The 25,210-nt window shown below is 39.2% G+C and overlaps 1 long non-coding RNA gene across 7 annotated transcripts in view; it reads left to right on the top strand.

Moving 5' to 3' along the window:
* Positions 1-25,210, top strand: part of LOC116230821 (uncharacterized) — a 183,032-nt gene that overhangs the window by 87,635 nt on the left and 70,187 nt on the right. For 4 of the 7 annotated variants that reach the window (XR_016469642.1, XR_004167308.2, XR_016469645.1 and 1 more), the window contains exons 2-3: positions 8,744-8,812; positions 9,211-9,304. The exons of 2 other annotated variants lie outside the window; for them this stretch is intronic. This is a non-coding gene — a long non-coding RNA (uncharacterized LOC116230821). Of the gene's footprint in view, positions 1-8,743; positions 8,813-9,210; positions 9,305-20,490; positions 20,555-25,210 lie in introns of those variants that run through there. One more of the 7 variants, XR_016469644.1, reaches the window with a different exon arrangement.

The raw sequence follows: 25,210 nt of genomic DNA, 5'->3' as shown, positions 1-25,210 counted from the left end.
TTTTAAGAAGTTTTAGGTTCATCAGGTGTCTGTAAATGTAGTGGGAATACACGTTTGAAAAGCCAGTCTGCAGGCCTGTTTTATTTCTGCCAAGATCACTTCCAGAGAGAAGAGGTTAAATGCTCTGGAGACATAAATGTTTATCACAAATAGGTAGTCAGAAGCAGTTTGTTATTTGCATTAATTTTAAGTCTCTCAAAATTTAGAGAGGTGAATGTCAATGAGTATATAGGCTCATTAATGTTAACAATACAATTTTCCCTGGAACCACACATTGTGAGAAGGTAAATTTTCTGAATTCCAAACTTATTTAAATTATTGTAATGATGGATTCTGCCCTTGAATAATTTAATCAAAAATATCTACTAGTCTATGTGAAAAGCAGCAAATGTGCTGTGGAATGACTTTGGATATATAATGAAATACGTATTTAGCTAATGCTTTGCTAAGAATTCGGTATTTTGCTTGAAGTTTCTCAGAAGTAGTTTGTTTTTCAGTGTACTAGTAGTAAAATTAAAACGTCTTCACAAATTGAAGTTAAAAGTTTTTCAGTGTGAAAGGAAGGTTACTGTATTACTTCTCTTATGAAGAGAATTTGGACCTTAGCCTTAAATTCTGAATAAAAGTGTGGGCTGGGTTATAGAACAATTAATGGTTGCCTGTAACACAGCCTATTTCATCTGTGTAATTAGAGCAAATCGGGCAGAAACACCATTATCAGCTGTTAAATGCTATTGTACTACTTGATTTCTTTATCTCCACTTGGATTGAGATCTGATATGTTAATTGAATGCATCTTGAAGTTAGTGTCAAATGTTAAAGCACATACAAGTATGTTGTCCTGTCACCACATCTTGGTGAACGTTTTTAAAGTAGCCGACACCATCGTCGTGACTGAAGAATATGCATCCTATGGTCAATGTACAGATCAACATTGGCTTAACTAGCTAATGGTTTCAGGTCACTGGTGGCTGATATCCTTATGACTTCATCATTGTCCAGGCTTATTCTCTAGTTTTTTCAGCAGCTTTTGATATCATCAAATACCAAGTATTCATGGCTTTATGGATGTGCAGGTGGATCCTCGTGGGGAAAAATGATCAGCCCTTTTTCATGGAATGGCCCTTAAGGATGCTAGTGACCTGTATTAAATAAGGACTGTTGTATACAGTCCTCTTTTCTTTCATCCTGGTTAGTCTGTGAGGCAGCAGGGGTGAGGGATAGAAGGAGAATGGACTTCAGAGTTGTGAATGATGAAAAATTATACAGAAGTGCAGAAATCACCTTGTTTTGAAGACATGGCAGATAAGGGGCTCAAATTTATCCACAGAAGATGATGACAAAGTTAGTAGACTAGGTTAGAATGAAATATTCATGGGATCTCACTGGAAATATACAATTGTAATTTCTACATTATGACTTTTCCTCTCTTTAGATGTGTTGGTAATAATAAATACTAAACTACAATGCAAATCAGCTTTATCATTGTTTTTTTTTTTTCCTGGACTACCTGCATTTAGCTAAATAGACTCCAAAGTGACTTTTCTTGTGAAACACATTTTTGGTGAAAGGTCATAAGAAAATTTGCATTCAGTGTCTTGCATGTATTAGCTTCTTTGCTTGAGGATTTTTGGCAAATTGCATGCCCACTACTGAATTCATCCATAGCGGCAGAATCTGTATGTATGCAAATCATAGCATCTAATGACTTTCAAGGATCTTCATGTTTGTGGTCAATTACCATGACAGCAGCAGTGAGCATGATGACAAAATGTGAGGGTTTGTCTCTGGGATACCCTTTGACACATTGGGTCAGAGCTGCAGAGCTGTCTTCTTTCTAGCAAGTTTAATGTCTACCCTGCTTACATGAATGTTTAATACAAGGAGAAAGTCAGGAGTGTGTGTGAAGAAGAGATGAATTCATAAGAGGATGGACTTCAGGGGTAGAGTTTTCTTCCATCAATAATCAGAACAAGTGTCAGAGAAAAGGGAACTCATTGTCTTCCTTAAGGCAGTTGGGAAGGAGTTGCTTATTCATTATCTGCACCCACACTGCCATCCCTCACTCTCCTCCAAAAAAAGATGCACAAAAAAGAGGTATTTGTCTCATTATATTCTTTCAGTCAGTGCACTAAAAACATTTAAAGACAAAAAAGAATTGAACTGAAATTAAAGTTGCTAAGTACATAATTAATGTGGAAGGGAAAGAAAGCCAGCATAGGGCCATATAGGTGTAGTATCACCCGTCTATGCATAAATATTCTTTATGAGCTAATTCTGGTCATCAAGGAAAGGATGAAGGAAAAACTGAAATGAATTAGGCTATGACCATTCATGTATCTGCCCAAGTGATATTTACTATCCTCCTATGTGAACTAATCCATAACGCTATCTTTTATCTTGGCAAAAAGGATAAAACTCAATTTAGAAACTAAATTGTTTAAAGCATGTATTTGTTAGCAGTAAATAAAGATGAATAAATACATCCCGCTGTCAGCTTCCTTCTGTGTTTTGTGGAGGGAAGTCATAGAGCATGAAAACCAGATGTGTATCCCTGCCCATTGCATACCTTTAATGTTCCCTTCCTCACAGTCCCTCCTGCCATCAGCAGGAACTGAAACAACATCCCACTCTCCTTTGCCTAATCTGGCAGAGGGGTGCAGCTTTTTCTATTATCTCCCTGTGGCTTTCAAGTCACCAGTGCCTGTGTGACATAGGGAACTGCAGACATTGTATCTGCTGTGCCATGCCCATGGCAGCACAGAGGCAGATGCCAGCAGCTGATGCCCACAAGTACAGCCAGCCTGGACTTATTTTGATTACGTATCTTTGTACTGATGTCCTTGTAGAAGGTGGGACATCTCTTCGGCTGAGCAGCAGAGGACAGGAGGGTTCCAAGGTCTGGGCAGGTTCTCCTCTAGGTCTCTTTGCCTAATCTGGCAAGTCCTACAGCAATAGCTCTCAACTGCCAGTATTACATAGCAAAATCCTCTGAAATTATTGGAAAACCATATGTTGGTTGTGCTATGTGAAGATAGGGTGGAAAATTTGGAGAAATAGGAGTATGCCATACTATTCTTGTGGAATCCCTTAAGAACACTCATATTGACTTCATTTTCAGACAGAAGATTGTATGCTTCTGATTTATAACATTTCAGTTACCTTCTCTTGAGAGCTTAGAGGGAAGCAGTTGTTTCCCTTTGAAATATTGCCAGTAGAGAAATGCTAGTGGTAGCCCTTCAAAGATAGACATGAATTCCTCTTCAAGTCTGTCTATGCTATTCTTCAGCAAGGAGAGGAAAGAATACTTTGAGCTGAGATCACCTGCAGAGACATCGCTTGCCTGTTTATAAATGGTATTTGTTAGTTGCAGAATGGCAGAGTGTGCAGTAGAAATGCCACCAAAGATCAGAGTCACACTGTGCAAACTGGTGCTGTATAGACTGGAGTTCTCAGCCTTCTGCTTGAGATGTTTGTTTTTTTTTTTCCCTCTGGCCCTGAGAGATGTACCTTAGGCATAATAGAAATCTATTCCTGACCTGTAGTACCTAGCAATGTAAATAGTATTGCCCTGGGTATTTCTTCCTGGCAGAATTCAATTTCTCTTACTGAAGGTTGGCATGCCACTGTGGTTATTTAATTTCAAAGTAGGCAGTGAAGCATTTTTCATACTTAAACCATTTCAAAAATATGAATGTATCCTTCTATCTTTCAAATAAATAATATAAAGAATAATAACAAATATTAATTGTGGGGGTGGAAAAAAGTCTTCACCTCATGTCCTATGAATATTCTAAGTAGGCTCTTTTGAACTATTCTGACATAGGTTACTGAATATCTGATTTTGCTATCACGGATACCGATGAAGGTCTACTGACTTTGATCTTTAAGCCAGATGATATTCAAGGTATTGCTTATTTCTTAGAGTGTACAACAGTACAATGGAACTTGTATAAAAATAGTTTAAGATCCTTTTTTTTTTTTTTTTTGCTTCTCTGCCTGTTTCTAGTATATCTCTATGAGGAATTGTAGTGAGTTGCCAGCAATTATTCATTGTTTGTAGACTGCTGAGTTCCAGTCAGGCCTCATTATGATATACCTGCTTTAGTCTCTCATCAGGAATAACTTTCTCAACACAGCCTTATCTCTAATCACAAAGTTATATCCAATAAAGTGCTGTGCTTCTGCTGCCTCTTACTCTCCTTGAAGGAGTCATGAAAATTTCTTGTGGTATTCTGCACGGAGGCCCTCAAGTTTTGGGTATCTTTTTTTTTTTTTAATTGTGAAAATAGAGAAAAAACAACTAAAAGCATGAACATAATTGTAATATAGTGAAATTATAGTCAATCTTGATTTTTTAATGGTTTTAGATAAAAGTTTTCAGTTGTTAAACATAAATGCAATCACAATGAAAATGCATGTTCTCTGTGCTCCTTTGTTTTCTTCTGATTATGAAAAAATTCTCTTTCATTTCCTAGTGTGCTGAAAGAAATTATGAAAACCATATTTAATATTGCAACATGCGAAGAGACAATTAGCTATTTGGCTTGCTTATTTAACATATTTTGGGGACATGACAGGTCATTAGGAAGTAGTAGGGATATTTATGGAGACTGTATTTCTTCTACCAAACCCTACAGAACAAGCCTGTAAATATTTTGGTCCACTTAGAATAGAATGCACCTTCTCCTATTTGCGTTGAATGTTTCACTTGGGTCAGGACAAGAATCATTACCATAAATATTATTAGAATCTGGTAGTTCTATTTTATATCATGTTTCAGGCAGATATCCATAGGGCCATGAAATGAAGTCTGCGTTTTTCTTGTCTGTGCAATTCTACTTTGTAAGCTGTATTGTGTAATGCGTTGTTAAGCAGAACTCTCCTCAGAATTAATGGAGTAGTCTACTTAAAATCAGTGTCACAGGATGGTCCTACATATTTGCATACCTTAATTATGTAATTGAATTGTGTATCTTAATTATTATGTGATTACGTGCCTTAAATGTGTAATTACAACTACTTATGCTAACTGCATGACCAAAAGCATGAAATTAGACTGTAATTACAGTATATATAGTAGTTGAACAAGTGATTTAGCTTTTTGTGTACTAAATATAACTTTGAAATATATAATAAATTCCACACTTTGCATAATTATTCTCTCCAAAGATTGTACCAGGAAGCAGTAACAATAAAGCCTAGAAATGCTTCATTTCTCTTCATTCAGGACAAACATCTAAACTTATGCTATATATCCTGCCAAAGGAAAAGATGGCACCTATGTGAGACAACCCCCCGAAAGTGATACTCAAAGTAGTTATACAAAATAAAATTAAAGAAAATCATGCACTATCTCCACTTGTAGCATATATTCAGTAATATCAGTTTCATGAAGCTTTATGTTTATTAGGCATGTACTCTGATGCTAAAACATCCAATAACATCAATATTTACTACCATATATTTGAAGTAGTGGTAAAGCTAAGAAAAACCTCTTAAATCCAGCTTTCACTGTCACAGCAAAATAACATAACTGATCCACACTGATTATTCAGAAGTGCTGGTGATTGTGCCTGACAATTCCTTTAGTAAGCTGTACACGCTGATGAAATTATCCCGGTGAATTAATAGACAACACAGAGAAGAGAAGGAATGATAAGGAACTAAGTTTGTCTGTTCCACAAGAAAACTCCACGCTTCTTGAAATATGCTTATCTCCTTGGACTCTGTTTCAGGCAGATTTTCTGTAAGAAAGTCATTTGTACCCTCTACTTTATTCTTTCTTCCCTACTCCACCTTGAGATACTCTGTCTGCAGAGAGTGCTCTTCTAACCCCTATTTCATCAGCACTGATCAAGATGGGGTTGTAGATGAGTTTGTCCAGAGATTCTGTAGAGGAAGATAAAGCCACTTTTCTTCCTGTCCTACTGCAAGATGGCTGGCTGATTTTTCAGCTCAGCTGTAAAAAGTACTTGAAGATGAAGAACTTCAGTACTATTTTAAGACAAAAGGCACAAATGATGTTTTACAACTATAGAATCTGGACTAAAAGACAGTTGTAGAAATGGTGTTTTGCAGACTTACTGATTTTGTTACTGGCAATTTTCTGGGGAGTTTGGATGAACAGAAGCTTCCTTATGCTTTCTGCAAATGTGGAGTTACTTCTCTGTGTTACAAACTTTTTGTTATCTCAAGCAATGCAATTTTTTTGTACTTCATTTCTGATGGGCACAAAGATATGATATGCTTTTTTCTGTAATGCAGAAGTCTTGTAAGGCAGGTGGAGATTGCAAGGCCTCAGTAGGGGCTGCGTGAATACCTCTTATAGGTAGGGATGAAATAGGGGAGATTGCTAAGGGCAAAACAAGTGTTCCTTCTCTTTCTTCACACAATCGGTGGCGGCTGCTGTTCCTGTATGAAGCAGTAATAGGTTGCTGTATTCTCTCTTCAGGCAACCGCCATCAGCACTACCTCCTGCTGCTGACCCAGAGAGCTGCTCGCAGCAGGATGGGCCTTCCCAGGGAGAGAGGGACAGGGCTGGAGCCCCCACACGGCAAAAATCAGTTTAAGAAAAAAAGACCAAGATTGGTCATTTATTCACCACGGCCATCGCTTTGCTGTAAAGAAAAGGTCAGCAGGAAAATGGTGCCTGCTGTGCTTTAGATCTGAAATGTTCCTTCATTTCTCAGCCCTGTGTGAGGGGATCTATTTGTGTCTGCTGTCCTCTGATTGTGAGAATTGTATGTTGAGAGTTACGTAACACTTCTACTGATTTTATCCCGAGCCAGACTGATAACTGAGTAGGAAACTGTAGAGTCAGTCCGAATTCCATGTCTTCAGAGCATCTTAGGGTTATTCATTAGCTGTCATGGAATAATGGTAAGGTTAGATAGTGGGATGGTAGCAGAACAGGTTGTTCCATTTCTATTAGTGTGATTTTTTAACCTCTAATGGAGCTGCAGGTTAAAAAATCTTTGGGTTGAAGATTTTTTAACTGTTGTCCTGAGAGTAGCTGTTTACAGAGATTTTGTGTCCAAAGTAGGAACTGTTTCAAAGTGTGCCTAATGTAGTTCATCGGTGACCTTAGAATATTAAGTATGGGATTTCTGTAAAAGCTCATAACTGGCATCAGTCAGCATTTGAGTGATGTTTATTATGCTGTTTTTTAGCCATAAGAAAGTGAAAGGCCATGACAATGTCAAAGGTGTCATGGGGAGTTAAAATGTTGAACTCATTGGACTTGCTGAATTTGGTATATTTGTTTTTTCTCCTTGGAAATGTGATTTTCCTCTATCTAGGACTGTAAGCTTTTCAGGCTTCAAAAGAGAAGCACTAATGGTGAAGCATGTGCAGATTACTGCAAGCTGGACCTGTCACCACACAGCATGTTTCAGGAACTTGTGTGTGTCAGTCTGAGACCACAGTAACATGCAATGAGTTTTTCCTAGAACTCATCACATGATAGTAATTTGCCTTTGTATATTTTTCTTAATTATTGAGAAGCTCTATCTAAGCAACACTTATAGCTGTTATGAAAATCTATGGTTGTTTAGAGTGGGCAAAAGTAAAAGCATTTTAATTCTCTTTTTCTTTTAAAAAGCTTTAGTGGTTAAAGAAATCCAGATTGCCCAATCACCTCTCAAACGGTACAAAAATGTGGATTAATGGTCAAATATAAGAGTACTTCAACATACTGGAAATATCTGAGGATAAGCCAGGGGCTTGCAAAAGGATGTTAGAATTGAAAAGGAAACTGTTCTATTATTTTTATGGAATCTTCTTACTTCCATACTGTAGGGAGCTTGTTCTATTTTGTTCCTATACCACGTTCTACGAGCACTTGCAAGTAGGTTACTGTTTAACAGAATAAGGGTGCAGAAGGTGGTGGTCTTGCATCGTGGGTTTTGTGCAAATAATTCTATGGTGGCAGGAACAGAATATCTTGAGTTAAAAGGGACTTGTAAGGACCATCAGATCTAACTCCTAAGAGGACACTTTAATTCTCTTTGCCTATCAATATTACTTCTGTAATTACGTTTACAGAAAAAAGTTGAACATCTCTTGCGGAATATGGCATAGGATTCTTCACTGTGCGGGTTCCCAAGATTGTTTATGTACCCAGTGCATACAGAAGCACTGGTGTGTGGCTGTCTTAGGCTTGTGAAAGTCTCTGCTTCGTTTATGCTGTAGTTTTGTAGAAGAACAGTCTTTTCTTGTTCTCAGTGAAGCTGGTTTGTGACTAAGATTGCAAAATATGAAAAACTTATTAATGGAAGTTAAGAAAAAAATGAAAATAAAAGCAATGAAGCCTAAAAGCAAGACTTGCAAAAGGCTCTTGCTGCATGCTTAGCTTTGTAAGAGGTGGATTAAGACACTTATAATTGCTCGATACTGGAAATCTCCATCTCAGGTTTAAAAAAAAAAAGAAAAGAAGATTTGGAAATTTTTATAGCATTGCATTTCTCCATTAATTAGGATGTAACCATGTGGTCCAGCAGTTAAAGCCAAGGGCTTGGCAATAAGAAGATCGTAGTGTTCTAATTATGCTGTTTGGATAATTTTCCATTGTCTTTATTATTTGTTTATTTTATTCACATGTACAGTGGATGCTTTAAAGTGTGAAAATCAGATTTGAAAGCCTGAGCTACCTAAAATTGTAGATTAAAAACTCTAGATAGAGAGTTTGTTTAAATTTTATTCATAATATTTTTCACTCTCCCCTTTTTCCTCCCCTGTTCAGCTCTTCCGATAAAATAATGCACATTTAGAGATTTCTGTTCTTAATCTACGGAACCAAGATGATCTCCAGGTCAGTGCAGGAAGAACTGTTCTTGGCTCTTATCGTTCTGTATTTCCCAATGGCCTGTAGCTAACAATGTTCTTAGAACTGTAATCCAAAGAACATCACCTTGTTGTTGCATCCCCTTGCTAGACTGAATTGTAAAGCTTACTCTGCTGTCTTTCTCTTGATAAATGAATTGCTATTAGCAAGCACAGAATTACCTTAATAGTACCCTTCTCACTATGATCTTGCACCTTCCTGATTTTTTACACGTGAACTCTTCATTCTCTTTCAATAAGAGTTAGGGCTGGGGAGGCTAACATCTTTTCCCTGTTTTGAGATAACTTCCTATTTGTGCAGACCCCTCTTTATGGAAGTTACAGCTGATAATTTCTTCTCTGGTTCACTTATTTTCCTGGATTCAGTGATGCTTCAGGAAGTGCTGGCTGAATAGAGCAGGAAGTGTGAACGAACAGCAGCTAGAATATGAGATGCAATCAACCAAAGTCATTTAAAAGTGTAAGTACTATGCTTGACATGAGTAATTGTGTAAGAACATTAATTATTCTTATCATCAAATAGTACAGGTCAGAAAACTGATATGTCCATAGATATTCTGTACAGCGCCCCATGGTTAGCTGGCTCCAAGAACACACAGTACTGTTCCAATTAATTGAGAGAATAGCTTGATACTTCACAGGTTGAAGCAGCCAGATCATTCTAAAGTAGTGATTATCTTCACTGCTACGAAGTGTGTTTAATTTCAAACTTAATTGTATCTACATTTCCGTTTCTAATTAATCCAGATATAGAAATGCTATAGTAACCGAACAGTGTGTTCTTTGAGGAAATAAAACATGGCACAATCCTGTGGCACCAGAGTAATCTGATTAAAGAGATGTTTATGTAGCACAGGTCTGTAAAAGTTATCTAATTTATCATATGCTTACTATTCTTGTGATGCAATTCAATTTTAAAGGAGAAATGAGAAATACTCATCTTGCTCATTTTGTGCTTTGAGACTTCCACTCTCTAATTTGTTGTGGAATTTACTAACGTGATTGAAAAAGCAGTCAGCTTCTTGGTAGCATACGCTTTTATAAAGGGCAAGAATCCAGTTTTCAGTAGGAAATTTCCACCACTGGTATCTGTGTGAGAGATTAGATGCATTGACCTTGTAGGCAACAAGGTGTGCCTCTTTAGTCTGTAGTAGCATGCATTGCTGAGAGGTATCTACAAGTGGCCAGTGTGCGTACAAAGGTCACATCAGCCTGTAAGAGACTGGGGGCAGGTTTTTGCACCCATGATTTTGCATGTAATGAGCTGAAGGACTGTGACTGCTCACTCCAAGGCAATGCTTAAGTTTCTATATGTCTGAGCTGCACTTTAAACACAAGAAATACTGGTGTGCTCTCAGTGGCTAATCACTGTCACTGAGATGTTGCTGGTGTTGCTGTATTAGTTGTGTAAATACATAACCTTAGAAAATTAAAAATACAGCAGAAATGTGTGATTGAAATGGTTCTGGGTATTTCTCTTCATCTAAAAGAAAAACTTTTTCAATAAGCAAGTAGGATTACCATTTTTTCCTTTCTCATCTGGAAGTGCTACATGTGCACTAGTTATCATGGACAGTATTATGAGTGTTATTTTGGGGGCTGATTTAGAAAATCTGGCAATGAAGGCCTACCAATGATTTCTTAAGGTAAAGAAATGGCAAAAACTGTAGTTCTGGCATGCAACTACCAGTAATACCAGTATGAAACAAGCTGGTTAGGTCTTTAATAGGGGACCAAACTTGGAGTTGAATCTAATTTTTAGGTTCTTGCGGATGGAAGCTGAGTGCACTGAGGAATCCTCAGTTACCGCTTGATATAAATCTAAGAAACAGATTTTCATGTGCTCACACCCTGACACAGTCTCAGATAAATGAGCTTGGGTGTCCCCTTCCAGCCAAAGATCTCGGTCCTGATGACATGCAGATGGTGGGAGGGAGGGAAAATGATATCAGAAACAGCTAGAGAGAGATTAGATGATGGAATGAGAGATCTAGAGACAGAGCTATGGCAGGAGACTTGATAAATGCAGTGAGGGAGTTTGTTCAGTAAAATAACTTTGGGGAAATTGAAAAAAAAAAAAGGGGGGGGGGGCTTCAGTGCTTATTCAAATGACTGATACTGAAATTCTGGTTCTTCTAAAACTACTGCCTCTGAAAAGTGGTCAGTTTCAGGGAAGCCTGACCTTTTCCTTTCGGGGGTGAACCAGGCTTAAAGCTTTTTTGTTTGGTAAGAAGAGAGCACCACCTTGTGTTAGTTCCAACATCCCGTAGCACCCTGTGATTACTTTCTCATGTAGCTGAATTGAGGAATGAATAAATATTTACTTCAATAGTGTTCTTGTGCTTATGCTGTAGAAAACCAAGAGAGACAGAGATGCAAGTGCAGAGTTTGAGATCTGGATATGTGGGCTGAGCATCTGAATTCACGCATCTGTACGTGCACTGCCTGAACTTTAGGGTTAACTGTAAATTCAGCTTCTCATAAATTCAAATTTTTGGGCTCTGATACTCTTCAGAAGACCTTACTCATTAAGTAAAATTGGGATAAATGCATTACCCATTCTGAGATGCAGTCTAATGGATGCGTATCTCTAGCAGGCAGTAATGAGGCTGACAACTGTACTGAGAGACTGCTGCTTGCTGTGTGTGCGCTGAGTAGTATCTTCCACTGTAAATGTTTGCCATGTCTTTGCTGAACAAGATATTTAAGAAAATATCTTTAATCCGTCTGTGGTAGTGAGGATGAGCAGCTGTTCATATCTGCTAATAATCATTCAATTTTTTTATATATATATTTCTAATGAATTTTTTTTCTGCATACTTCCATGTTTTATGTTCTGGGAGAACCTACTGTGCAGATTGGACTGTTGGTAGTTAATTTTTATGCTATGAGTTTGTGCTTATGAAAAAGTAAAACTGAAATTTGAAATACTTAATGGTTGGAATTCTCACCAGAGTAGGATAGAGTTGAGACAATCCTGTCTGAAATGCTTTAAAACAAACAAACAACAAACTTTAAATGCATCTGACTCTAAACCGAAATTGGATTGCGAGTGGGGAAGCAGAAAAAGAACACAAAATAGGTCTCTGAAGTAAAAAGACTGAAAGAAGCAAAGAGAAATTTAATGTATTTGAATTAAAAAATATTCCCCTGTGAATGAAAATACATGGAGGGAGAATGAAAAATACACACATTTTCTTCCAAGAACAAGGCTAGAGATCTTGGTACTTGAGCTCTAAAGTACTTTTCAAATACTTTAAAAGGGTGGCTAATTTTCAGAATTAATGATTTGATCTTGGAGACAGAGACATGATATATAACACGGTGCCCAGCAGTGAATACTGCATGCACACAGGGGCTGGATCTGTATTTAGTTAGGCAACTCTTGCTTTGAGTATTTTCTCTGAACCATATAGACTGACTACAGCGGTTGTCAGTCTACACGTGTGTTCCCTGCTGTTCCCAGAATCTCAGCATGTGTTCCCAACATGTGTTCCCAGAATATCCCAGCTGTATACTATCAGTTCTGCTCTGAATCCTTTGTAATACATCAGATAGAGCCTGTTTTCCCACCATGGAGGCACAATAGATTGATGCTTTTGGCAAAAGGAGACAGATGCTGTGGGTTTGTCTGAACGTTCATAGTTGATTGCGGTGCCCAACTTTGTTGTTATGGCTGCATCTTTAGATGTGCAGAAAATTGAAGGATCCTGTATGACAAAACACATTGGACAAGTGCATTTAAATTTCCATTGCAGAGATGTCATAGGTGCATATTTTCAGAAAAGTAATTGAAGCAGGTAGATGTTAGTTCAGTAGGATTGGTCTAGCTCAAGAACTTTTCAAGAGTTTAGGTGTATGAAAACATTTCAACTCTGATCCATAGTTATTCTAGAGTATTAAAATTCATTTTGCTTTTTTGCTCTAGTAATAGGTTACCTCTTGTGCTCCAGAGTTTGCTATGTTGATAGTGAGAGAATACAAAGACGATGATAAAATAGGGAATCTTTCTTACTTTTGTGAACTGTTTATGGCTATACACAGTAAACACTTGAAGGGGAGCGTAAAAACTCCTATTGTAATGATGTAATGTTCAAAGGTGTATTAGGATAATTTGAATACATTAGTTGAGACAGTGCCTTGTTGGTAAGGAACCTAGAAGAGATGGATGTAACAGCTGATTCAAAGTATTAGCTGTGAATTTTGTAAGAGGCCTCTGTACAAGACAATCCAAAGAAACAAATGGCTTTACAAACACCTAATCTTTTGGACTTAAATATACAGTTAAAAGGAAAGCAAAACAGAAGACTATATATATGTGTGTGTGTGTGTATATTTATATATTCATATATATATATACACACACACATGTGTATATATATGTTGAAATCAAGATGCTTTTTCTCCCAAGAAGGCAATATAAATTCTAATGTTTTCCTATGTGTGCTGATCTGCTTTCTTTCCAGTATGAGAAATGTGGAATGGTTTTTGGAAGGTAAGCTTTTCAAATTAGAGCTGTTTGGATATTTCTTGTTTAGTGCACAGCAAAAGCTATCTTAGGCTTCCTTTGCAAGGGTTTCCTCAGGTCTAGCATGGTCTGAGTCTGAGTTACAATATGGTAAGGTGGCTGTGCTGTTCCCTTGGCACTCTGCAGACAGAGCAGCCTCCTTGGGGAATACCTGTCTTCAGCTTTTCTCGTCTCCCCCCACCTCCTTTGCTGAGGTGGCACATCTGTTTCTTCAGGAAAAGCACCGTGAAGACCCATTATGCAGGGAGAAAACATCTGGGGGGAGAATAAAATTGAAACTTAAGGTGGGAAAAATCCATTTCCCATGTAACTCTGTGTTAGGGTATCTTCCATTACTTAACTTTGTCATAGATAAGCCAAGAATGTAAGCAATGAGTAATGCCTTCCTCATGGAATTGTCTCGTCTCTTGTTTCTTGCAAAGAACAGCATAGGAAACATGGAGCTTATTCCCAGTGTTAACTGCTGTCTTTTCAATTGTCCCAGCATGTGTTCATGACATGCACGGGTAGGGAGATATCAGGAATTTCTGGGATTTATTTCTGATCAAAGCTGTGCACAGAGCTTGATGAGCAAAGGTGAAAAGTGTTGCACTGAGAACAACGTGCTCTCAGAGTAGTGTCTCCAGGCTGCTGGTGAGGGCAAAGCACAGGGCATGTCACCTGGGCTGTCCCAGCTTTGTGCACTCATCGTGTGGAGGTGTGTTGATGGCTTTGCCTGCTCCACGAGGGGAAGGGCTGCTCATGGCATCCCCAAGTTGTGTTTACCATGGCAGGGTGTGGGACAACTCAGTTGTGTTGTCCCCAGATGCCTGGATACCACCCGTTGCCCATACACCTTATGTCTGGACTTCTGCTCCCAGGAAACAGATTGGGGCAGAGCAGGTTGGCTATGACTGCAGCACGTCTGTTCTTCCCCTCCTTTATCCCTTGCTTATTCATATTTTTGGGGACAGGAAAGCAGTTTAATTCTGTGCTCCCTCTGCTCTTCATTGTAGTCACTGTTCTGAGACACATCTCACCCTCCTGGCTCTCAGAAGCTGCATGAAGGATGACAGGTGCAGCAGGAATTTGGCCCCAAGGGTTGTCTTTCATTGCAGGGGTTTTGTCCAGCTGGCTGCTTCCTAGACAGACGATCTTCACTGTTTTAGCAGAATGTGTTTTCTTACCTGTTGTTTGCAATGCTAATGCTTCACTGTAACTGCAGTTAGTCAAACAGCTTGGACAGTGGTCTCAGAGTTACTTTGGTTTAGTTTGTCCTGCTGAAGAAGGATCTCTTCTGACAGTCAAAACTGCAATGTAAAGCCTGCAGTATAAGTTATCTGGACTGAGATACATCTTACCTTTCTCACATAACATTCCACTTTCAGCCTTCCCTCCGTTTTGAAAGTGGGAAAGTCAACTGAGTTGATAGCACTAGAATGCCCAACTTGCTTTCAGTAATGCTTGTTCCTACCTGCTATTTCCTTTTGTTCTCCCTGCCTTTACGTGTTAGCAATGGCTGCATCTGGCCTTATGTTAGTTCTCAGAGATCAGACTTGTGGCAGCCCTCTACTTCCTTCCACCAAAGGATTTTTTGCACATCCTGGCCTCTGCTCTTGGAAGTTGCTGGGGTAAACAGCATCAGCTATCTCTCATTATGCAGGTGACTTCTGGCACGTATATCACAGCCTTCAGAGGAAGAAAACATTGTTTGAATGGGGGAAAAAGCGGGTGTTACTCTGCACTGCAACAGCTCAATACACAAACAGTTTATGAATGCTGTTTACAGTGCTCACAGTCCTTCCCACACATTAGGCTCTTGTCCTGCTGTGTTCAAAACAGTCAACAGTTAAACAATTCAGTGCCCACTATCTTTCTCACCTGTCAAATTTTGAGAGATTACCTTTAAAAATATATTTGTTTAACTGTTTAATGCCTGGAAGGTGTAGACTAATCCTAAAACGTTTCCTATTTTTCTTGTTCCCCTTTTGGATTCAAAATTTGTGATAAATGTGCTTTTAGTGACTGCCTTAGTTCATGGCTACATCCATTTTTGTATGATTTCAAGAGACACACAAGAAACAATAATTTGGAAATTCATTACAATGCCAGAGTTTATATGCTCTCATTAAGCATTAATTGGTAGTTGATGGCTATTGCTATTTTTAACACCATTAGTTCATAGCGATGTAATTAGTGATGCTAAGTACAGGATCCACATTAATAGCATTACTAATTGTAAATCTGGAGATAGAAACACAAGATGACTGGTTAATTTCTAGGCAATATCTCATGATAATTGGCTATGGGACATTTGTGCTGAAGTAGAAAGGTAAATAATTTAAAATCTTTTCTTGTAGTTTACGCTGTACTTCACAATAGTAATACACTCTGCCCATGTTTTAGTCTTATGAAATACAATGCCATTAGCATCTCACAGCTTCTGCAGTTATTAATATCTGTGCTTCTGTACATTTTCATGTATAGTAGCAACTGAGTTTTAAAAAAATATCAGAAGCAAAGAACGAATAATTTTAAGGACATCTGTGTGGGTGCTTACTGGTTTCTTTGGTTTTTTTTTTTTTTACAATGCAATATGACATAAGAGAGGAAATTAAAAATAGGCTTTTAATTATATAATGGTTAGATGGCAGCTGCTTGCTGAGGCTTTTTTTTCCATGAAATTTATGTTAGCCAGCAAAAAATTAGTTCCTACTCCAGGCATTAATAACGTGGTGACTGCAATATTTCAATTCTACCGAGCTAGGTTTTAAGCAGTTTTTGCTTCAGAAATGGTGTAATAGGTCTTTAGACATAAAAGTTCCTTTGTATAGATAGCCAAAGTTCTTCTGGACACCTCTGTACAGGCCTTCATGGAGCCCGTGTCCCCAGCGTAACTGAGTACCTCCTAAATATTAAAAGAGAAGAAACAAATCAGCATGATCTTTTCAGCTCCCAGCAAGTAGGAGTACATGTCTTGATTAGATCCTGAGTTATATAAATAGTATAAGAACTGATATTAGAGAGGGAATGGATGTGTGTGAAAGCGAGGCTGAAAAAATTAATGATGCATCTTTTACAGCCTTACTGAGACCTCATTGATTTCCATGGAAACCTTTTCATTGACTTCAGTGGGTCTCTTTAGTCTGATGCAGGAAAGGGGTGGCTGACAGATAGCGAGGTGCACGCTCTGGTCTCAGTGCCATTGTGTGTGCCAGCAGTGCCTGCTGATCAGCGCTGCTTCGCTCTCTGAGGGTTTTAACTGCTTTGTGATTGAGGGAGGCTTTAACCTGGAGCCATTTTCTGTGCTTAGGTAATACTGATATATATGATTCCCAGGCCAGAGCATGTAAGGTGATGTTAATGCTGCAGGTTTGGATCTGCTACAGATAACTGAGAAATCAGAAATATATAGTAAAGGCTGAATTGTCAGTCTCTTTCTGGGATTATCCCCACCCATTCCCCAGCAGCATAGTTTCAGATAGCCTATAGATATCCCCAAAGATAGCCTATGAATGATATATCAAGACAGCCCTCCCCACTGAAACATTTAGTTGTTTTTTTTCCCCCAAGATTCCAAAACCAAAAAATAATTTTTTTTATAATAGCAGAAGCATTGCGTGATTCTGGCTCTGGTTTGTACCACTTCACAAGCTGTCTTGTCTCACCTGATTTGCTGACTTCCAAGGAGAGGCACTGAGAAGAAGAGAGACGCCTCAGTGGGGTGGTTTAGTGAGAGAATTCCTGCCTCTGGTCAGCACAAGATCTGTTTGCTTTTTCTCAGCAACTTTACCTTTTGGAGAAAGCAAGAATGGTGAAGTGAAGGTGCTTTGTGAACAAATAGGAGATATAGAATACTTACATTTTCTGTCAGAGATGTGAACACAGTGTAGGAACTGAGGAAATTGCAGTTCCTCTTGCTGTCAAATTTTTTACTTCAACAAGGACACCATTTCCCTTTTTTTCTTTCCTGATCTGTTTAATAGGTATCACACACAAGGAATATAGATATCGATTGTCTTATTTCTGTGTGCTTGTTTCTGAAAATTCTTACATGGTAGCATATGAGAAAGCTCTTCAGTGGTGGAGCTGTTCCACGTGTGCCTGCTGAGAACTCTTCTTTTCCTTCTTGTCCTGTACTTAAATACGTTGCTCTATAACCCCTTTCAGACTGCAGTGCCTACAGGTAAGGAAGGAGAGCTGGTTTCCTGTGCTACAATATAAGGATTGTTAACTATGTTTTCATTATGATGATCCCATCTGACTTTTAGATCTACAATGAGTTAGCAAAAAGCACTGTTTTCCTTGTCAAATGACTGCTTGGATCTGGATACACTGAGTCACAGTAAGGAGGAAACTCAGCACTACTGCCCCAGTCCTCTGTCAGCTGCAACCGTCCATTCCCTGCCAGCTGGGTACAGCCCTGGGCCCCTTATAGATGTGGCAGCTCTTGTGCCTGATGGGACCAGTGTTCTCCATGTGACAGCTGTGAACTTGGTGTATGGCACTGCAGACAGACATCTCAGACGAGATTTGTAGATCTAACACATGTAGACAACAGACATATGTAACTGATTCAGCATTGTGTGACATGTTTGTATGTTTATTTACTTGAGGGTATCTTTATTTCTGTAGGGTTTACTTGTTTCCACTTACTCTTTTTCTAGATTTACATCAGACAGGCGTATCTCAAAACGCTGTCAAAACAGCCACCCGAATATTGCTGTGCTGATTTCTTCATTTTGTTACTGATGGATTGTGAAACCTTTTGTTTTAGGGACTTCAATACAAATGTTCTTCTTCCACTGCAGACCTGTATTCCTTTCTTTTGAGTGGTATGAAGGAAGGAAACGAATTAAAAAAATCCATTTTTTTCCATGATGAAAAGAGCAATTTGTGAGCAAAAAAATCATCCAATTTCATCCATTAACTCAGAGTAAGTTTTTTTTTTATTACCACTAAAACATCTCTCCTTCCCTGCCACAGCATACGGGCTCTGCACTGCTGTGCAGGAGTGATGAGGGAAGGTGTCTGCCTCGGAAATCCTGAGCTGTTCTAAGCTCCCAGGTTTTCTAAAAGTCAGTGACAGAAATCCAGTGCATGGTAACTGAGGGTGATGTCTCACTCTAAGAAAGCACATACACTTATATTTAAATGGATGGTTCTTTCAGTAGGAGTTCATATATGCATTTAATCACTGTAGGAGATGGTTTTCTTTAATCACAACTTGAATGAATAAACCGTCCTTTGCTTTACAGGGGCTAGGGAACAGCTAAAAACCTTTTTAAATCGAAGAATTAGTTCTTGAGATTTCATAAAAAGGGGGGAAGTAAAAGTTGGTACTGTTTGCACTTATTTTCATTTCTCTTGTTACATGGATGGATTCCTAAGCCCTCGGGGAGTTTTCGATCTGAACACCTGTCAGAAGTGCGCACTGCAAGGACACGAGGGCAGAACGCGGGGCGCTGCCGAGCAAACCCGGAGCGGCGCCTGCTGTGCGCGGTGCGGCCGGCAGGGGGCGCTGCGGGGCCGCTCCTGCACTGCGCTGTCGGGGCGGGACGCGCGCCGCGCACCTGGCGACCGTTTGCAGCTCCGGGGGCCGGGTTTCGGTCAGCGCTCTTTCTTTGGATTTCTCCCTTACTGCCGTACTCATGGAAGTGTCGGTGTCCTTAAGTCCCTGTTCCGAAAGGGAAAAGTCCATCTAGGGAATCTCCTGGTTTTCCTGATGCTTATGGTCTGATAGTGGAGTTTAGTCATTCGCTCTGTCTCTTTGAATTATTCTTTGTTTTTAATCCCACTTCCAAAATGATCTTTGCTTCCTGATGTTTAAGATGATTTTTGCATTGCCTGATTTAGTTAACTAATGCATTTCTGGGCCAACATCCTCACAAGTGCATATGATTGCTTTGTGATAGCTGTGTATTCTAAGCAGTTGTTTTATGTGCCAGAAGTTAAAACAAGTACTTAAGTAGGAATGAGATCACTGCAGCAGTGTGCTGTCATTTCTGCCCTTTCCTCCTTCTCTTGTACATAAACTTCCAGGCCCTACAACAAAGACACCAGCTTGATCCACACTGAGGCAGTTTGCTGTAAAACACTATAGAAACTGAGTTGGAAACTGATTCTTTAGGAAGTCTGGTTGGTTTAAAGGAGAAAATAGGAAAACAAAACCTACTCTAACCTATATCTGTTTTAGTTTTGTTGTTTGTGTTTTACTTTTTTTTAAGCAGTGGTGCATGGTGCAGTGTTAAAAAAAAAAAAAAAAAAAGGCTATTTTAAGACAAGTACATTTGAATGGAATGATGCATGTGCAGTTGTTATTGCCATCTAGTGTTCTCATACCTTTATGGCATCACTCAAGAGAATTAGAATTGTCTTTGCAGCTTCCATTCACCCCTCTTTTTGCTTAAGCATTTCATCAACACAGCTTACCTTTGACTGGAAAAGTTGATTCAAACTGAATGTTGATAACTTTCCCTACTTTGAAACTTGTGTAGAAACAGTAAATTTCAGACTGAAAGTTATAAGCTGTGTGTGTGCATACCGTAATTCAAGATAATGTGGCTGAATATGTGTTGTGACTTAACCTGGCAGACAGCTCAGCACCACACAACCGTTTTCTCGCCTCCCTTCCATATTGTAGGGATGGACTGAAAAGAGAAATGTAAGATTGTAGATTGTAGATAAAAAGTGTAGATTGAAATACAGATAGTTTAATAAGGAAAGAAGTGGAAAAAAAAAAAATAAAACAAGTGATGCAAGATCCAATTGCTCACCACTTGCTGACCGATGCCCAGCCAGTCCCTGGCGAATGGAAGCCCTCAACCAACTCATCCAGTTTTATTGTTAAACATGATGCTATATGGTGTGGGACATCTTGACTTGTTTGGTCCAGCTGTTCTGATTCTGACAGGAATCCCCTCCTTGTGCACCCACAGCCTTCTCTCTGATAGGGCAGTGTGAGAAGCCAAAATTCCTTGACTTCATGCAAGCGCTGCTCAGCAGTGACTGAAACATCAGTGTGTTATCAACATTAGCCTCATCCCAGATTCAAAGCACAGCACCTTACCAGCTGCTAGGAAGGAAAGTAACTCTATCCCAACTCAAACCAGGACAATATCCACCCTGGGATAATAAATAAATGAAGACAGATGAATAGATGCTGTGCTTGAGAATTTTATCTGAAAACATCTGATGGAGAATGTAAGTATGAAGCACTCGTACTTATCAAAGTAAATATTCCATGAATTATTTAGTGAATTCTCCTAAGAGTTCCCAAGAGTACTCTGCTGTTAAATCAATTTTGAAAAGTCCTCTGGGAATAACTAGTAAATTTTTTGGTGTATAGGAAAGAACTGTAAATGAGATAATGAAGTGGACTTTTTTAGTCCCTAGTTTCAGGAAGCATGCTTGTGCATAAACATATGTGTTTTAATTATAGAGTTATTGTAAGAGATGCTATTTATATCTCAGTGGCACTTAGCTGTCCCGTGAAGACTTGAGCTCTGTGGTGCAGGGTGTAAGGTAGGAGAGCAGTCCAAGCTGTCACCTGTCTCTTCAATACAGAAAGGGAAGGAAATGAACATGAATCCCTACTACTGACAGAGACTATTCTTAGAACAAAGAAAGCTTGTATTTGTATTAGGAACATAAATTAATCTTCTGCATCCAAGCTTTTAGCCAAGTTCATTGGTCTGTACTTTTAATTATTGTGTCTGATCTAAAGCTTTAACTATCATGTCACTCTTGGTACTGCCTCAAGAATGTTTTAATGAATCATATGCTTCCTGACAAATTGAATTTGGGAATTCTGTGCATAATCTGTCTTAAATTATTCTGTTCCTGAAGTCTGTCTTTTCAACACTACCTTCTGGTACGCTGTCCGTATGGCTCAATTCACAGCTCTACCTGAACAGCTGTTAAGGAGATCTGTGATACTACAAGAAGTTATATGCAGTTATTTAATTGTATGCTAAAAATGGCCATAGGGGAGATGGTTTCTCCAGCTTGGGCACGAAAAGGACACTGCACTGAGATCTCAAGTACCTCTTGCTCTAAGTCTCTCTATCTTATTATATTCTATTATGCAGATGAATTCTGAGAAGAATTTAACTCTTAGTTTTCCTGGAGGTTTCTGTAGGTAGGAAAGCATTATGTCATAGTTTGATTGGAGAAACATCACTTCCTGTGCTGACACTTGGTAGCAGTACTGTTGCTTGTTTCAGTTGCATGGTCATGCATTTTCATGGCTTCCATCAATGAATTTCATAGCACAGATCCACCGGAATGCTGTGTAGGAAACTTAGACCCACAGTTGCATATCTGTAAATGCTTGACGGTGTGAATAGAATGGAGTCTCACCACATATCCCATCTACCCTTGCAAGGAAGGCTCAGAGTTATACAAAGGCAGCTGGGCATTACAGCCTGTGCTTGTGCAGGAGGGATGGATGATATCAGCTGGAGGCCCAGTATCTCTGGGGAAGTCTATGAATACGCAGAGGTGGGAGATGCATCAGCTTTAGCCCATTCCCTGGTCTGGTTAGCTTTGGTAGTGTTGTTGTAACCCATGCTTCCAAAGAAAGCAAAAGTAAAACCAGAAATATCACCATCATGAAATACAGCTATTTTTTTCCCTTCAGCAATTAACATTAGATGAAGAAAGCATTAGTTTCTGTTTGAGGATTCTTTTCTCCCCTCAAGAGCTAATTCTGTAGTGCTTGGTTATTTCTCTTGCTGCTGATTTTAGACAGAGATGAGGATATTCATGGAACTCCAAATTAATAGAAGAGTTAAGAAACAAATGACTTCAGAGGTGAAATGTGCTTGCCAACTGAACATCTTATGCCTGTTTATGCTGCATGAAGCACTCTGGTTTGAAGTTTTTTATTTTTGTAAAATCAGGTGTGCAGGTGTATGAGTATGTCAGATTAGAAACTAACTTTTAAAAAGTGAGACAATTCCAGATTTTCAACCCATCATTCCTAGATAGACAAACTAGTCCGGTGAATGATGAGCTACAAGTTCTGTGTACACTAGCTTGCACATGTTCTGTTAATATGTGAATAAATTCCTTCGTGTATACACCAATGTCTTCTGTTTTCCTGCAGCAAGTACTTTCTTTGATTGATGTACTTGGAAGCAATCCTTATCCTCATTCATTTTAATTGAGAGTAATGAATTTAGAGCTTTTATATGCACAGGTTGGCTCGGTTCCATTTCTGACTTTCCTCACCTTTGCTAGGAACACAGCCTGCTTGGGGTTGTGTTGGAAGAGGTTCAGGACATAGTGCAGCATTCCTAGAGAGGACAGTATCCCATGAGGAGCAACCATCTGTTAATGGACAGGCTGATATTTCCAAAGAGCTCAGATTTTTGTAGGCAGGCTCTCCCTTCTCACCACCACCACTGAGGAGCTGCTAATCAAGGGAAAAAGCTACTTTCCTGCCCTGATTTGCAGAAGATAGCGGTGCTCACAATTGTGTTTCATGTTGTTTGGAATTCTGTGAGTGGATTTGAAAGCACTGCTGAGTTGCTGGCATTTGGGGAAAACCTTACAGGAAGAAATTTTACTTTAATGAAAGTGAAAGCCATCGGCATAAAACAGAACTGTTACAGTTATTTACTGAAGTCGCAGAATCACAGAATTGCAGGGGTTGGAAAGGACATGAAAGACATCAAGAGATTGAGTTCAACCCCCCCTGCTAAAGCAGGGACCCTACAATAGGGCACACAGGTTGACATCCAGATGGGTCTTGAATGTCTCCATAGAATTGTTTCTAAGGCTCAAGAAAAAAAGAAATTTATGTGAATGTAATGTGATGTATAATATTGAAGTGCATTTTAATTTCACAATGTAATTTTCCTGTTCCCTTTTATTTTTGAAGGGAACGCTAAAATGAACACCCAACATTAGATGTTTAGCTCTTCTGGTTTTGTATACATGGCTCAGTTTCATGTGTGCTTGCGATGAGAGAAGTCCCACCAACCAATTTTATATTCATGTGCAATGTTGAGCTAGTTGAGCACATGGCTAATCTGGCAAGCACCGCAAGCCGGTGCTTGTGCAGAGCTGCCAAGCAGAACCTGCTGGAGAGAGCTTTGTGAAGGCAATGAGGATATTACTCCATTTTGGAACCTATCAGTGAAATTCAATGGGAACCTGCTGGTGAATCTAATGATACTAGCCAAAGCAATCTGCATGGCTCTAAGTACTCCTCTCTACAGAAGTTTGTTTTGTTTCTGAATGGTGCAAATGGAAAGATGTGGCTTGCAATCTCTTCTTCTTTAGAAGTTGTTTTGGTCTTAGTGCGTGACCTGGCAATTGTGGCATAAGGACAAGGTTAGTGGCAGTACCTGCTTTGATGGGCTGTCCTCTCTAGCTGGCAGATTCTGAGCCCAAGGAGGAGATCAAATGTAAAGCTTCTCTTCTGCAGTGCCATGGAATTTCAGGTGTGACGGGGGAGGTACCATCAGGGTGAATACCTCCACTTGTTCCCTCTTGAGCAAAGGGATTGACTGAATTAGGGACAACAAATTACACTTACGAAGAAAAATGTGGGTATTGTGCCTAATTCCAGCTATTTGAAATTATTATTCTGCTGTGCTCCTGTATGGCATCTCTGATGGATACAAACTAAGATCCAGCCTCCCCTCATAGGCTGGGGTCGGTTCTGCCATGCTATCATTAAGAACAACTTGTTTTGTCAGTAAAGGTATCAGCCATGACTCAGAACACATAGGAGAAGCAGCTCTCATGAGTAAGAAGGTATTATTTTTTCAGAGTCACACTTCTGACCGTAACAGCACTTAAATGCTGGGTGTTGAAGTCCAACAGCTGTCATAAGGCTGAATTGTTTATTCAGTCCCAGAAACAGCATTGTCAAACCATTTATCATTATCCTACAGTAATAGCACAGACAGTTCTTCTGGAGTCTTTATTAAATACTCCTACTATTATTATTACTGTTATTAAATTCACATGTGGCTTCCTCATGTATGCGACCACTTGCACAGAAAGGTTGCTAGCACTACCTCTTTAAATTCCTAGACTGTGCAGAAGGTAGAAGAGAGTTTGCTTCCATCCTGCAGCCTGTTCTGAGCGCTGCTGGTTTCCCTACTTCAGCTGGCAGTTAGCAATAGGGCTGATTTGTTTCCTTTGCCTCCAAGGGGGCAGGGAGCAATGTTTTGCTGCTGCAGCACAGGGCCTCCCACGCTTACCCTTGTGTTCCTGCTGCTTAAGCACCCACCCCATGTTCCTGGCACTGCTTTAAGGTACAATCTATCTCTAAATTAGAGGGGGGGGAGCAAAAAAAAAAAAAAAAGACAACCAAATCCTGAAGTTGAGCGAAGCACAATCAAGCCTCTTGGAAATTAGTTAAACACTCAAAAGGCTGTATTTAAAAGAAAACTTTCTGCAATCAACAGAGTGCAGCTTTCATCATGTGTTCCTGGTCAGAGACTTCTTTTGCTCTTGATGGCCATTTAGCTTTTTCTGAGGAAGCTGTCTAGCACAAATTTTCCTCCTGTAAGTCAGTGCTTATTAACTCTTCAGCTATGCTTTTCTTTGATTTTTGTTTACCCTGTCAAAGCTTACTGGCTTTTGTACATAGCTGCCATTCAGCTGCTTCAGGTTTTGCAAATGCCTGTGCACAATGTTACATGCAAAGTACAAATACATTCTTCAAAGAAGATGTCAAAACAAGTTTCAGCTCATTTTCAGCAGTGTCTAATTATAGATACATAATTAATGAGCCTGACATTTATCTTTCCTAACACAAAAGACTATACTTACAAATAAAAGCATTTCCTATGGTACCTGTAATAGCTTAAGCCTTAGTCTAAGGGAAATAGGAATATA

The sequence above is a fragment of the Phasianus colchicus genome, chromosome 10 (assembly GCF_987193195.1).
Source record: "Phasianus colchicus chromosome 10, bPhaCol1.hap1.1, whole genome shotgun sequence".
Taxonomy (NCBI): Eukaryota; Metazoa; Chordata; class Aves; order Galliformes; family Phasianidae; genus Phasianus; species Phasianus colchicus.
The sequence above is the reverse complement of the archived record's forward strand: the minus strand, read 5'-3'. Positions and strand labels throughout refer to the sequence as shown.